At 50.4% G+C, this 13,077-nt stretch overlaps 1 protein-coding gene across 6 annotated transcripts in view; it reads right to left on the bottom strand.

The window, feature by feature from the left end:
- MFAP3L (microfibril associated protein 3 like) overlaps positions 1-13,077 on the bottom strand; it is a 71,301-nt gene that overhangs the window by 51,139 nt on the left and 7,085 nt on the right. The window lies entirely within an intron of this gene.

The raw sequence follows: 13,077 nt of genomic DNA, 5'->3' as shown, positions 1-13,077 counted from the left end.
AGAGAGGCCACAACAGTGAGAGGCCCGCGTACCGCAAAAAAAAAAAAAAAAAAAAAAGCTGACCCCTGCTTCTTTCATCCCGCACCTCGAGGCCTCCTCCCATCCCTCACCTGTCCCCGTCGTGGACACCGGTGGTGCACCTGGGCCCTCCTAACCTCTCTGCTGGCCGAAATGAATTCCAGCTCCTGCAGTGAGCACCTGGGCTCTGCCACATCGGAAGGGCCCCCCAGAACCAGGGCGGTGTCCCCCTCACCCCCACCAGGACACCCCCTTCCCCTTTCAGGCAACTGCCCCGGCTCCTGGAGCTTCCGGGCGACCCGCACCACCCGCCCTCATCCCTCGCTGAATGCCTTGCTTTCCATCTTCACCTGCCTCCCTGGATGCAGGGGGTGACATGAGGGGTGGCTGCACTTCTTCACCCAAGGATCTAACCTTCACCTACACCTCTACTCTCCATTTCATCCACTAATCACACGGCCACACCCAGGACCCTTCTTCTCTCCAAATTCTAAATTCTGAAGTTCCAGTTCATTCTGAAGTTCTCAATATCCGTCTTTCCCTGCACCCCACCTTCTCAGTCCCCTCACTGGGCTTCCTGGCCGTCCTACTCTCCTCAGGTCCTCCCTCTCACCCAGCTGGCTCACTTCCTTTCCGCCCCCTGCCCACACCCGGGCACACGGACTGCACCCCCTGCACCCTCAGCTCTCACTCTCCCGCCACAATCCCTCTGCCAGCGCCCAGCCGCGATCCACCCATCGCTTGCCGTCCCAGCTCCTACTCCTTGGAGACCGGAGCAGGACTGGGTGGGCATCCTACACCCATGACGTGACCACAAGAATAAGAGGACGGTCGCCAGCCCCAGCCAGGTCCTCCGTGACAGCTGGCAATCCAGGAGAACTTCACTGAGGAGGTGGCCCCAGAGCTGAGGGCTCTTTGGGAATCAACCATGCCTAGACCCCAGAGAAGAGCATTCCAGGAAGAGCTGACAACCAAAGGAAACGGGGCACTACGAGACGGGCCCAGATCACCTAGGGCTTTGGAGGACAGAGTAAGGAATCTGGATTTTAGCTGACGTTCATTGAAAAATGTTAAGCAGGGAAGGGACAGGATATGATTTGTCTTTCTTAAGATCAACTTTACTGTGGCATAATTTACAAATTAAAAAAGTGCCCATTTTACGTGTGCATTTTAATAGGCTTTGACAGATTTATACACTCCCATAACCACCACGATAAACAAGATATAGAATGTTTCCATCACGACCAAAAGTTCCCTTGTGTCCCTTCCCAGTTTTAGTTTTGCCACGGACCCATTCCAGTTACTTCTGTGTACGGCGTGAGGGAGGGATCTCCCCACACGGACATCCAGCCATTTCTGCACCACCTGTAGAAAAGACCATCCTCTCTCAGCGGACTGGGTCTCAAACACAGTGACTCTATCACTAAACTCTTCCTGCTGTTCCACTAGTGCCAGTGCCTGCCCTGAGTCCGATGTCATCCTGACCGTACTGTCTGCCTCAACTTTCTTGGTATCTACAGAGTCTGAAATTGTCCCTGACACTTTACATGCCCAACGGATTGCTGAACGAATGAATCTGTCTGCAAAAGCAGAAATTATCACTTCAATCGTGTGGCCAGTAACACTGAAGAAGTACCAGGGGTGATAAAGCAGCCTCAGACCACAGACTTCTTCAGTCGGAAAGACACGGGTTTTCTTAGACCTACAGCCTTCCACACATACACCCCACGGGGCCGGGTGCCTTCCTGCCCAAGGCGGCCCACACACGACTTCCCAGTAGGAATTGTAGGGCCGAGGAGCATGACAGACACCCTGCCGTGGCTCTGTCAATGGTTTTCTATACTTGGGCTCATCTTGTGGTTTCCTTTTAGCAGGAAAGCTGACCTGCGCCATACAGAACGCTTAAGAGCACGGCCTCAGGTTTGAGAGCGACTGGGATCCCACCCGGATCCAACCACCCCGATGGCCTGGGTGTTTCCGGCCCAGGACTTACCACGTAAGGACTGTTAACAAGGATTCATGATCAAATATACATCAAGCATGCATTGCTCAGCTTGAAAAATAAAAATTACTAATACAGCATATAAAGCGTCCTTTACTGAAACTACACTTCTCGAGTTTATTCTTATTTCAGGTTGTTATCACACCTTGTTTTTGGTTTTGCTGAATACATTATGACTACCATCCCACCACCAGAAGTCATGACAAATGGTTTCTGGCACTGGTTCCTTTGGTGGGACTCAGGTCTGAGAAGCATGAGCTCTGTGGGCAGCGAGCACCTGGGGACACTCACTCCCTGGCATGAGGCCGGGGCAGACTCCCGACCAAGGACCTCAGGGAGGATCAGAAACAAGTCGGTGAGCGAGACAGGTTCTCATAAATATGTGCAGTAAATACGCTGTGACCTTTTTTCCCACAACTAGGGAGAATGCAGCAAATGGGAGATCACAATGGGTTTTAAGGTGTGTAAATCAGAGCTGCTTTCAAACAAAGGCTGGCCACATGGTTTCTACTTTCCAACACACGGTGCCAGCCAGGACAAAGGGAAGGGGAGACGGCTGTGCTGTCATCTTTTAATCACGTCAGTGGGTGTTCTGGGCTGGACACACAGAGACTGCTCTGAAACGGCACTAGCTCGCTTAGAGGCCTGACCAGGTGAGGGGAGAGGCTTCCCCTCTGCTGCGGGCACGTTGGAGAGCTGACTCATCCCTCCCCTCCTTTTCCATCTGAAAAGTCACTGGGGAGCTTCGAAAGCAGAACACGTCACCTATGCGCTGTTTGGAAGCCAAGCGTTTGTACTCTAAAACTCTCTGTGAACGCTCATTTTTGAAAAGGCGCACTAACGAATTAACAGGCTTTGGTAAGAATTCACCGTGTCTCACGCCATGCCCTTTCAGTTCAGATTCTCAAAAAAGTATTTATTATGTGTTGGGCACACCGCCAGGCGCTTGGGGGCGGCAGGGGGCGTCGGGAGCGCTAGGAACCCAACAAGCCACAGGCCGTGTCCGCTTACAATCCCTTGTGGAGAGAGACAGGTAAATTCAATGCGCTGTGCAGGTGCTGGGAGACTGGGAGTGGCTGTTGGCCGCATCCAGGCCCAGCCCGGCTCCCCTCCCCACCTCCAGGAGTCCCACCGCCGATCCCGAGGCAGATGCAGCTTGTGCCAGCCTCCTGACACCCCTCCCACCCAGGCCCTTGCCTTTTCCCAGTTCCGTGCTGGGGAAACATCCGCTCAGTAACAAGGAGAACGCGTGGAGGGCAGGAACTCGGCGCAGTTCTGCAGAGTTTCCTCCATCTCGGCCGCCCACGGTCCTGCTTCCCTCCCATACCTGCCCTGTGGCCACGCTGGGGTGGGATCCACCGGCACCTGCTCAAGAGGAGGGAGGTACAAGAAGAACATAAAGACATCGCGTCCCTCTGAACGCTGGGGAAATGTTCTACAAACGTACTTTGTTCAGCCTGTCGGACTCTGCAGACAGCATCGTGACAAGTTCAGTTGATAAGACTGTCACGCTGGGAAAGACATTTCAGCCACTGTAGAATTAACCACGAGGACTGTAATCCGGCGGCTTAAAACGCAGTCCTTCAAAATACAACAACGAAGGCCACAGATTCCCAAACCGGGGTTTAGAGACAGCCACAATGGACAAATTGTTAAGGTTCACATGTTTGCTCAGGGCCTTTGGGAAAACGTTCACAGAATACTTGACTTTTTTTTTTTTTTTTTTAAACGAATGAAACAAAAGAGAAAACGCTTAGCAAGCATCAAATGTCCTTTCTTTAACTTGACCCCTTTCTTACTTTCCAACAATTGCATCTTATCTAAAAGCATTTTAATAAAATGCTTTGTGGAGGCTTATTTGCTATCTCTGCACCTATAATAAAACATGACTACTGACCATGAATTTCTGGAGTTGGAAGGAAAAGGGCCTCTTGTTTCAGGGTGTTTTGAACTACATGAACGTACAGGATTGTTTTTTCTTGGCAGTATTCGTGCTGGCATTTCCCCATCAACTGTGATGAATAATTTTATACTTCACAGAATGGGGTTTTGTCACAAAATCTATGAAGAGTTATCACCATTTTTCATTTGTGCGTAAATGATGTGACGGGCACAGGCGCCACCTTTTAGATAAGACACAATCTTGATAGGTCCCTACTCATCAGGCGAGGTGGGAAATCTCAACTTCCGGTTGAATGGACAGGGCCTGATGTGCTCATTACATCGTAGATGCTAACGTTCAAAAGGGGTAGCCAGCTGCGGCCACCCTAGTTACAGATATCTTTCTGCAACTTCCTTTCCCATGCATCATAATCAATGAAAACTACCTATGCTAACCTGTTTTACAAACATGGTTTAAAAAAGATTTTCTTTGGCAATGTTAAAGAAAAATGACAAAATTCTACCAGGCCATTCTTTCTCCCCTAACTTGAGTTTTTAGGTAGTTAAGGTGATGTCTGAACATGGGCTACGGGAATCCAAAGTCAAAGATGAAGAGCTTTGTGGAAGAAGCACGTTCCTGCCACGGTGACTGTAGCCCAGCATCACATCATTTAAGCTCTAAATCAGCTAAGTTCTATCTCAATGTCCAAAGTCGCGCTACAGAAAGAGGTTCATCTGGGCCTTCTTTCTTCCCGACATGTGTCCTAGAATCTGTCTGGGCAGGGACTCCTGATGTCTCTAACCACACAAAGGTAACTCTTGACTCAGATGGTGATAGTTACATGAAAGCATGAAGAGCATCCTGTTTAGGTGACGTTCAGAAGCACCGAGCACCAATCCAAACCACTACACTTTAACTGAGAAGATTCCCTGTGCGAGGCACACTGCCGGGGTGTGGAACACCCAGGGAAGACACGGTCCTCACCCCTGTCACCCAAGAGTCAAGGAGGAGGACAAAGTCAATCAATAATTACAGGACAGTGTGGCAACTGCCCCATCAGAGAGGGGTCAAGGATCCACGTGGTACAGGACAGGAGACCCAAGCGGCAGAGGGCCCAGGAAGACCTTTCTTCCAAGAAGTGACCCAGCGGTTTAATTACAAAGGAGTCCACCAAGGGGGCCGGGGCCAGAAGCTGACCATATAAGAGGAAATGGTGATTAGAGAGGACCCAACACACTCGCGGAAAGGTGTGCATTAGGCATCACTGGTGACGTGCATAAGGCGGGGGGCTGGAAAGGCAGAGCGCCCGGATAACAAGGGGGGGCCTGTAACACCAAGGATGGGGCGCGCCCACAGGTAACGGGGGGAGTGACCTCCAGACAAGGTCGGCAAGCTCACTGCACAATTCAGAAGGAGCGAGAACAAAAGGTCTCATTCCTACTTTACCAACTACACTGATGTTCAGGCCTCTATTTTTCCGATATACAAAAGGCACCTACTTTTCAAAAACCGATCTGTTTTAGATCACTGTTTTTCAGACCTAACAATGAATGACAGGCCCAGAGATGCCATCTGAGTAATAGGTTATTTTCTATGGGTGCATCGTGTGAAGAAACCCTTCTTAGAGCTTCAACAGTTTTTCCACAGGGTACGTTTTTCTGGTTAAAAGTAAGAATCATGTAAGATAAAGCTCTCATAAATATAATGGTTAGAAAAGGAGAAAGAGAAAAAGAAGAGTATTAAAGGCTTCCCTCTACAGACAATGACTATTGTCAGGTGAGATAAAAATGGTCCCATCACATGGGTTTGTTCACAGAACAAGAGGAGTAGATCTGGAAGAACCTGGGTATCTCTTCTCAAAGGCGTTTTTTTTTTTACACAAGATGAGAAAGGGAGACCAAAGAAGGTAAGCAACTGGCCTAAGGTCACACAATTTATTGGCTTCAAACCAGGATACAACGTCACGCCCATGTCAGGCCTGATATCACGTTAAAACCTCTCATTCCGTAAAGGCGATTTTTCGTTTTTCTAGCAGTTGAGACAGGCACAGAGGACTATTCTAATCACAAGCGTATCTTTTAGAAGAGCTTATTGATGTTTTAGGGTGTAGTTAACGTCTTCTAATTGTCATTCTAAATGAATAGGCTAAAACACTTTTGGGCCCAATTAATGTAAATTCTTAATTGATCAGAGAGATACTTCCTCAGGAATCTGACGGTCCAAGGAGTAAGCCAAACCTGGGAACTGAATACAGATGGGACACATACACTGGTGGACGGTGCCTTTGTGCTACCAAACCTGTTCCTGAAACACATCACGATGCAGATAAAAGGTGAGGATGCTGTGTTGGCACTTTTCTCTTACCTTTGAAACTCTGATGATCAGATCCTATACGGGCCCTAAAGCTGGTCCAGAAGCACCTGGAGCTGCTTGTCTTTCTCTGCCTGCCTCTACCACTAGAGATGTTGTCCAGCATCTTCCAACACCACTTAAAAAGACTGTCCTTTCCAAACATCCTCCCTACTCTTTGGAACGTGTATATAGGGAGATACATATTTTCACCCTAGTGCAGTTAATTTCTCTTACGGGCTAACCTACAGCACAACTTCAGCCAACCTTCTATTCTTGTTTTAATTTCATTGCAAGCCCGTTTCCCGAGACGCTCTTGATGTATTTCATGCATAAGCTCCTCTGTCCAGAGCGAAGCCAGACAGGAGCTGGTGGGCGTATGGGAGCCTGGACGCATCAACAGGCCGGCCTGGAAAAGTGGCCAGAGGATTCGACGTCTTGGGGCGATGTTGGATGGACACGCTGACCCCCGGCTGCCTGCCCGCAAGGCCAGCGTTCTGCATGGACAGAGGGGCAATCCGCCCCCCCAACCCCAGCTGCCAAAATCAGAGACCAATATTCTTAACCTGCTTCCTAAATATGATGTTTAGGCCCGACGCGATTGCAAGTTTAGATTTTCTCGCGGATTCTGGCACACGCCGTAAACACTTAAGGCCGTGGCAGTGAAAGCCCCTTTCTCAACCCCACCTGCCTGTACACAGACCACCTCCCAACTGCCAAGGGTGAGGCACTGTGTGCACTGAGGGGGGCCCTTTTCCACAGAAGCCATCCCTAAGGGATGACTGATTACTTCTCCTCCAAATCCACCATCCTGTACCGCAACGAGCAGGGGTGTGGCTGAGCTGTGGAGGGAAGGAACAGGGAGGTGTCTGTGTCCAGACCAAGGTCCCCCTGCAGGGAACAGTCAGGGCAGAGCACCAGGTTGCCAGCTGTCCAGGACTTGGTGGATGGCCAGGAAGTGGCCTGGGTACCACACAGCACGTGGGGACTTGTCCTTTGCCGGGGATGCACCTTCCTGAGTGTTCCCACCATCCTGTACAACAGGGCGCCAGCTCCTGAAGCCTTTAGACGTCCATCCACACCCTCCAGATGCCTCACCTCAACACAGAGGGGAAGCAGCTCGGGTCCCTAGCGGCGCCTGTATGCGCAGGCGGGATGGGGTGGCTGGGGGCTGCGGGGAGGGACCCTCCTCCCGCAGCAGGGTCAGGGCTCTCCCTCAGCCCCACCCCTGGCGAGCCCAGCGCCACCACAGAGCCTCACTGCTCGCGTGGACGGCGGTGAGGACCCAGGTGCCGTGGCCACACCACCCAGCGCCCCCTCTTCAGACCAAGGCCCACCACGGAGTTAGCCCCTGCTGTGCCCCTGCCCGGGCCCCGCCAGCTCCATTTCGCTTGCTAATGCTTGACAGAGAGGCCCTGCAACTGCTCTTGCAACCTGGGGGTATCACTGTCATCCTGGCGATGCTGTGACCGGACAATTTCTCTGTAAGTTCTATGTGAACTACAGAAAGGTGCGGTTGGTGCTCAAATACCTGCCGCCATCCTGGGCACCAGGCGTTCGCTGCGTACTTCTGTAAATGTCTTGTAGTGGCCTGTGCATGGGGAGGCCTCAAGGAAAACACACCAGGAACACTCTTCAGTTAGCGCAATGCACATTTCCCAGGGCTCCTCACTGAAGGGTAAAAGCCAGAGGGCCGGGGCTTCCCTGGTGGCGCAGTGGTTAAGAATCCGCCGGCCAACGCAGGGGACACGGGTTCCAGCCCTGGTCGGGGAAGATTCCACACACCGCGGAGCAGCTAAGCCTGTGCGCCACACCTACTGAGCCTGCACTCTAGAGCCTGTGAGCCACAACTACTGAGCCCACATGCCACAACTACTGAAGCCCGCACGCCTAGAGCCCGTGCTCTGCAACAAGAGACGCCACCGCAATGAGAAGCCTGCGCACCACAGCGAAGAGTAGCCCCCGCTCGCCGCAACTAGAGAAAGCCCGCGCATGGCAACAAAAACCCAACGCAGCCAAAAATAAGTAAATAAATTTATAAAAAGAAAAAAATAAAGCCAGAGGGCCTTCCCATGGCCACTACAATATCTGCTCACTGGCTGCCTCCCAGCCTCAATTTCTGACCTTTTTGCCCCTCTTGCTCCCTGCCAGCCACCTGGGCTCCGCTAACCCCGGAAGACGCCAGGCTCGCGGCAAGCCGCCCGCGCCATTCCTTCCTCAGGTCCGAGCCCCTGGGATGCCGGCAAGGCTCCTGCACACCCCCATTCTGACTCTCAAATGTCACCTCGTCAGCACCCTCCCCCTTGTGTGATGTGAGTCGGTGTGCTCCCCCCTCCCTCTCCCGGGGGCTGGGCTTCTGTCCCAGACGAGGGTGGTTCGTGGTCACGTGGGTTGCCGCCCCCCTCAGGGCAAGCACCTGGCTACCCACTGGGTGAGCTTAAACCCCTCTGGGTCCTTTCCTTTAAACAGCTGACTAACTCACTGGGCATCCACACTGGCCCTGCTTTCCTCCAAATTCCACCCATTTTTTAGGAATTCTAGGTAACTGTGTCCATTCTTTACCACAAACCTAACTTTAAAACATAAACCAAGGTTTCCCCAGAGCTCAGTCTTCACAGCACATCCTTCCCTTGCAGGAGAGGCAGGTGCTCCCACGTGGACCTGGGAGCAGAGGCCCAGGACCTGGGCGGGGACCATGGGGGCCACAGGATCCGCCGTTGGAGGACTCGGGCCTGCGAGGTGAGTGAGGTTTACGTGACTCTCTTCTACACCTGAAATGTACATTCCTATGGCTGCTGAAATGGAATTTATATTTCACAGCGTCAAAACCATCCCTCATTCCTTGTCTTGCTGGTGTCTGATGAAGGCCACTCAGAGTCACTGCAGAGGAACTGGATCACCCAGGGTTTCTTCTTTCATCAGGATAAAATCTCATCTATTTGAGAAAATATGCTCAGTAACTGCAGAGAGTAGTTAAAATCCTTTTCTTTCTCCCTCCTTTACCAGCCCATTTTCACAAAGTGTAATTGTACGACCGTGTTTCCGAATCACACGAGTGTTCTTACTAGACTCTCTGAGAACTGGATGTCAGGAAAAACAGGTCAGAAGAGATTCTGAATTCACACTCTGCTTGATTTCATTCTTATTAACAGCATGAAGGCAACATCCCTTATACTCACCTAGCATTTATGGTTTACAAGACACACCCGAGGACGTTACTCGGCCTCGCCTTGCCACGAGCCTATGACGTGGGGAAGGACCATGCAGATCTGTCTACAATGACAGCCGAAGAGGCAGAGGCCAAGCCGCCAACCTGTGCATGGAAGCCCCTCCAGGACCACATCACCCAAGGGCCCACCCAAAGGGCTCCTTTCGCCTGCCCACGGTGACCTGGGAGTGGACACCACAGCCCCGGCAAACTGGCTAAATGCCACTAACATCCAAACTGTCATAACTGTTATTTTAAAATGATAATTTAAAAATACTGTGATTATGTATTATTTAAAGAATTATTATTATTTTAAAATTCTGTGCATAGAGCAATACTTTTCAAAATTCAGTTGGACCGGAATAATCTTCTAGCTGAGTTTAATGCATATATCCTAAGGTCAGTCCTCCCCCCAATTTAAGTGGGTTTCAATGTGGCACTATGGAAAATCATCTTAACAAAAACACCAGAAGGAAGTTGGAAATGTGGCTTCAGTGGTTTCCATGCAGCATCTCTGAAGGAAGCTTTGCTTTTCTCTCAGCTCTGACGGGAGAAGGCCCTGCTAGGCTGGGCACACGCTCTGGGTGTTCTCAACGATCTCTCAGTGGGGCAGTCAGATTCATCTGGGTGATAAAAACAATTAGGACTCAGTCATCCCAATGAAGGGGAACTCCAAGTATTTAAGAGGCCCCTAGTATCACTTCAGTTCCAACTGCTGTGGGGCTTAAAAAAACTTTTTAAGACCAGGTCTTTACCCTAAAGGTGCTTACAATCTTGGTGATAACCTGTATACAAAATGATACATCATTAATTGAGCACTACTGGGTAAATACCACAGAAATTCAGATGAGGGCCAGCTGGAAAGGTCAAAGAATGGTCACTGGGACTGGCCAAGTCTTGAAGGGTGAGTAAAGGAGACAGGACAGTTTCCCCAGCAGGAGTAACGGCTTAGTTTAGCAAGTAGGGATGGAAATAAAGCACGGCCTCCCAATTAAAAACAAAACCCTTCACTACAGTATGTTTCAGCAGGACTCAGGCCGTGGATCTGCTGTGTGTGCTCATCTCAAGAACGCTGGCACATGAGGGCACTCCTCCAGAAGTTCTACTTAATAAGAGGGCCTCCAGGGCGTCTTAGGAGCAATGACAAAGAGGACTTTGCGACAGAGATCCATTACCCCAGTGAAAGAAGGAGGGGAGACAGCCAAAATCTGGAGGAAGGGATGGATGCCCTACAAAGGCAGGAGGGAATCAAGTCCAATATAGGTCCTGGGGTCCGATGTACAGGGAGAAATGCCCAGCCCCCAGTCAGGTAAAGGACTGGTAATGCTCAGATATTTTCTGGAAATTAATTTCAAGTTCCTCAGAAGTGTTTTAAAATGGAGAAAGCCGTGTTACCTTTGGGGAGTCTAACAAGAGCTAGACTCACTCAGAGACCAAGTCATCTAGGGCTGTCCAAACCCTGAAGGACAAAACCCTTCCCTCCAGCACATCTAGTGACAGAGCAGTGCAGCCCAGTGTGGTCTTTAGCATCGCAGCAGAAATCTACAAGATGAAACTAACAACAGCATCTGAGAAGCAAGCCCAGCTCCACGGCTGCTGGAAGTTTAAGCCACCCCACGGGCCATCCCAGGGTGTGAAGACCCAGAAGGAAGGACTGGGTGGGAGGCAAACACGAATGCGGTCAGTCTTAACTCCAGTACCTTCTCCTGCAGAGGACCAGAGAAAGTGGGCTCTGCACCTTAGAAAGCACAGTGGCTGTACACCTACCTACCCCCCTCCCCTTTGCAGGGGAGAAAGGGGTTAGCTGGCCAACTTGGGATGGTCCCCACTGCCACAAATATCACAGAGCTCTCGCTAGTTTTGAGAGGGTACAGAAAGGTACAGACGTGGGAACAGGCACATCCCGTCTTGTCTAGGAGACCTACTGCTTTAATGAATCCAGCCTGCCACCTCCAGCGCTGTCAATGGGTAACTACTCCGATCCACTGATTCTTTTTTTTTTTTTTAAGGAGCAATCTCTTCCCTTCCAGTCTTCCTCGAGCCCTCAGCCAACTCAAATCCTCAATGGAAGGAAAGGGTTGGGATGATACCTAAATATCTGCTCAGCAAGCTTCTTCTTTCCCACTGATGACAAAGACAACTTCAGCCCAGCTTCTCAAAGAGTTACCTTCTAAATCCAGAATTAGGAAGTCCACCCACAGCGACTTCCTCTCAGTCTCATTGGCAAGCCCCAGAGGCTTCTGTCCAGAAGCTGGACAACCACCAGGGAATTAATCCCTTCTTTCTTTCTCCCACGTCACTCTGATGGGCCCCGTCCTGGCTGACCTGCCTCGAGTCCTGCCTGCCTGCAATCCACAAACCAAGTGGCTGCTGAAGTGGGCTGACTCTGAGAGATCCGATTCAGACGTATTCCAGGTCTTCATCCCGCCACCAGCGTACATCTCAAGTCCATGGCAGGACACACGTGATCCTTCATGCTCTGACTCCCGCCTGCCTGTGTAACCTCATCCCTGGAGCTCCCTTGGCACCTCTGCACCGTGCTTCCTTCCGTATTCTCACACATCTGGCAAACCCCTACTCAGCCTTCAAGTTCAAAGCCAACCAGGACTGCCCAGGTAGCCCCCGACACCCCTTTTCTCACCAACCTTCACCCAGAACTTCGTATTTTCACTGTAACCGTCTTTGTGCACATCCATCCCTCCGCTAGGTTATAAGCTCTCAGGTTATCAATATTTGCTGAATGAATCAGTGAATGAATAAGAGAGGCTTATCTGAAGGTACAGATATGGGGACATCGGCGTGTGGGTGACTGATGCAGTCATGAGGAAAAATAAATCACCCAGAAGGAACACAGTGGGCCACAAAATGAGAAGACTAAGGTTAGAACCCAGGGAGGACAGACCCTCAGAGGACGAGGGGCCCGTATCCCAGAGCCCAAGGGAGAGGAGATTCAAGATAGATAGAACGGTTTACACCGACCTTGTCCTGTACAGCGGAAAATAGTTATTGCATCACTATGTAAGGAAGTATGGGTAAAAATCTTACAAAGTTCTGCAAACGGAAGCTAAACAATATAGATCCACAGTTTCATTTTCATTAAGATAAGTTTTCATCAAGTCTTACTGTTGTTCCCAGGATCGGATTTTGCCAACGCAGGGCTTCCTGCACCATGTTGTCTGAAAAATCTGTTGTCCCTTACCAATTTTTCTACATATAGTTCGGTTTCAACTTGGAGCCACTCCTGTAACACTAAGGTAGAAGATTTCTTCAGATGAGGTTTTCCAGACACACAGAGATGTCAATTCAACCAGACCATATGTTTTTATACACTATTAAGCCCTTGTACATAAAAGAGACTGAATAATATGTTTGGAGGGAATGACTGAATTTCTTATATTTAAACCCACAGGTTAGGGCATCTGGTAGTGTAGCTGTTGCCCATCCCCCAGCAAACACTGCTGACGGGTTGTCAGAATTTCCCAGCTGAGCCTGTACAAGCCCATGACATGGCAAGCAGCTCCTACCAACTGGTCAGAGCTGGCCCAGGTGACGTGGCATCATTCTCAAGGTAACTATGTTAAACCTGACTTTCCCCCAGGTCCCTGCCCACATCTGGTC

Source organism: Globicephala melas, chromosome 6 (assembly GCF_963455315.2).
Source record: "Globicephala melas chromosome 6, mGloMel1.2, whole genome shotgun sequence".
NCBI lineage: Eukaryota > Metazoa > Chordata > Mammalia > Artiodactyla > Delphinidae > Globicephala > Globicephala melas.
Note: the sequence above shows the minus strand (reverse complement) of the source record. Positions and strands in the feature narration are given on the sequence as shown.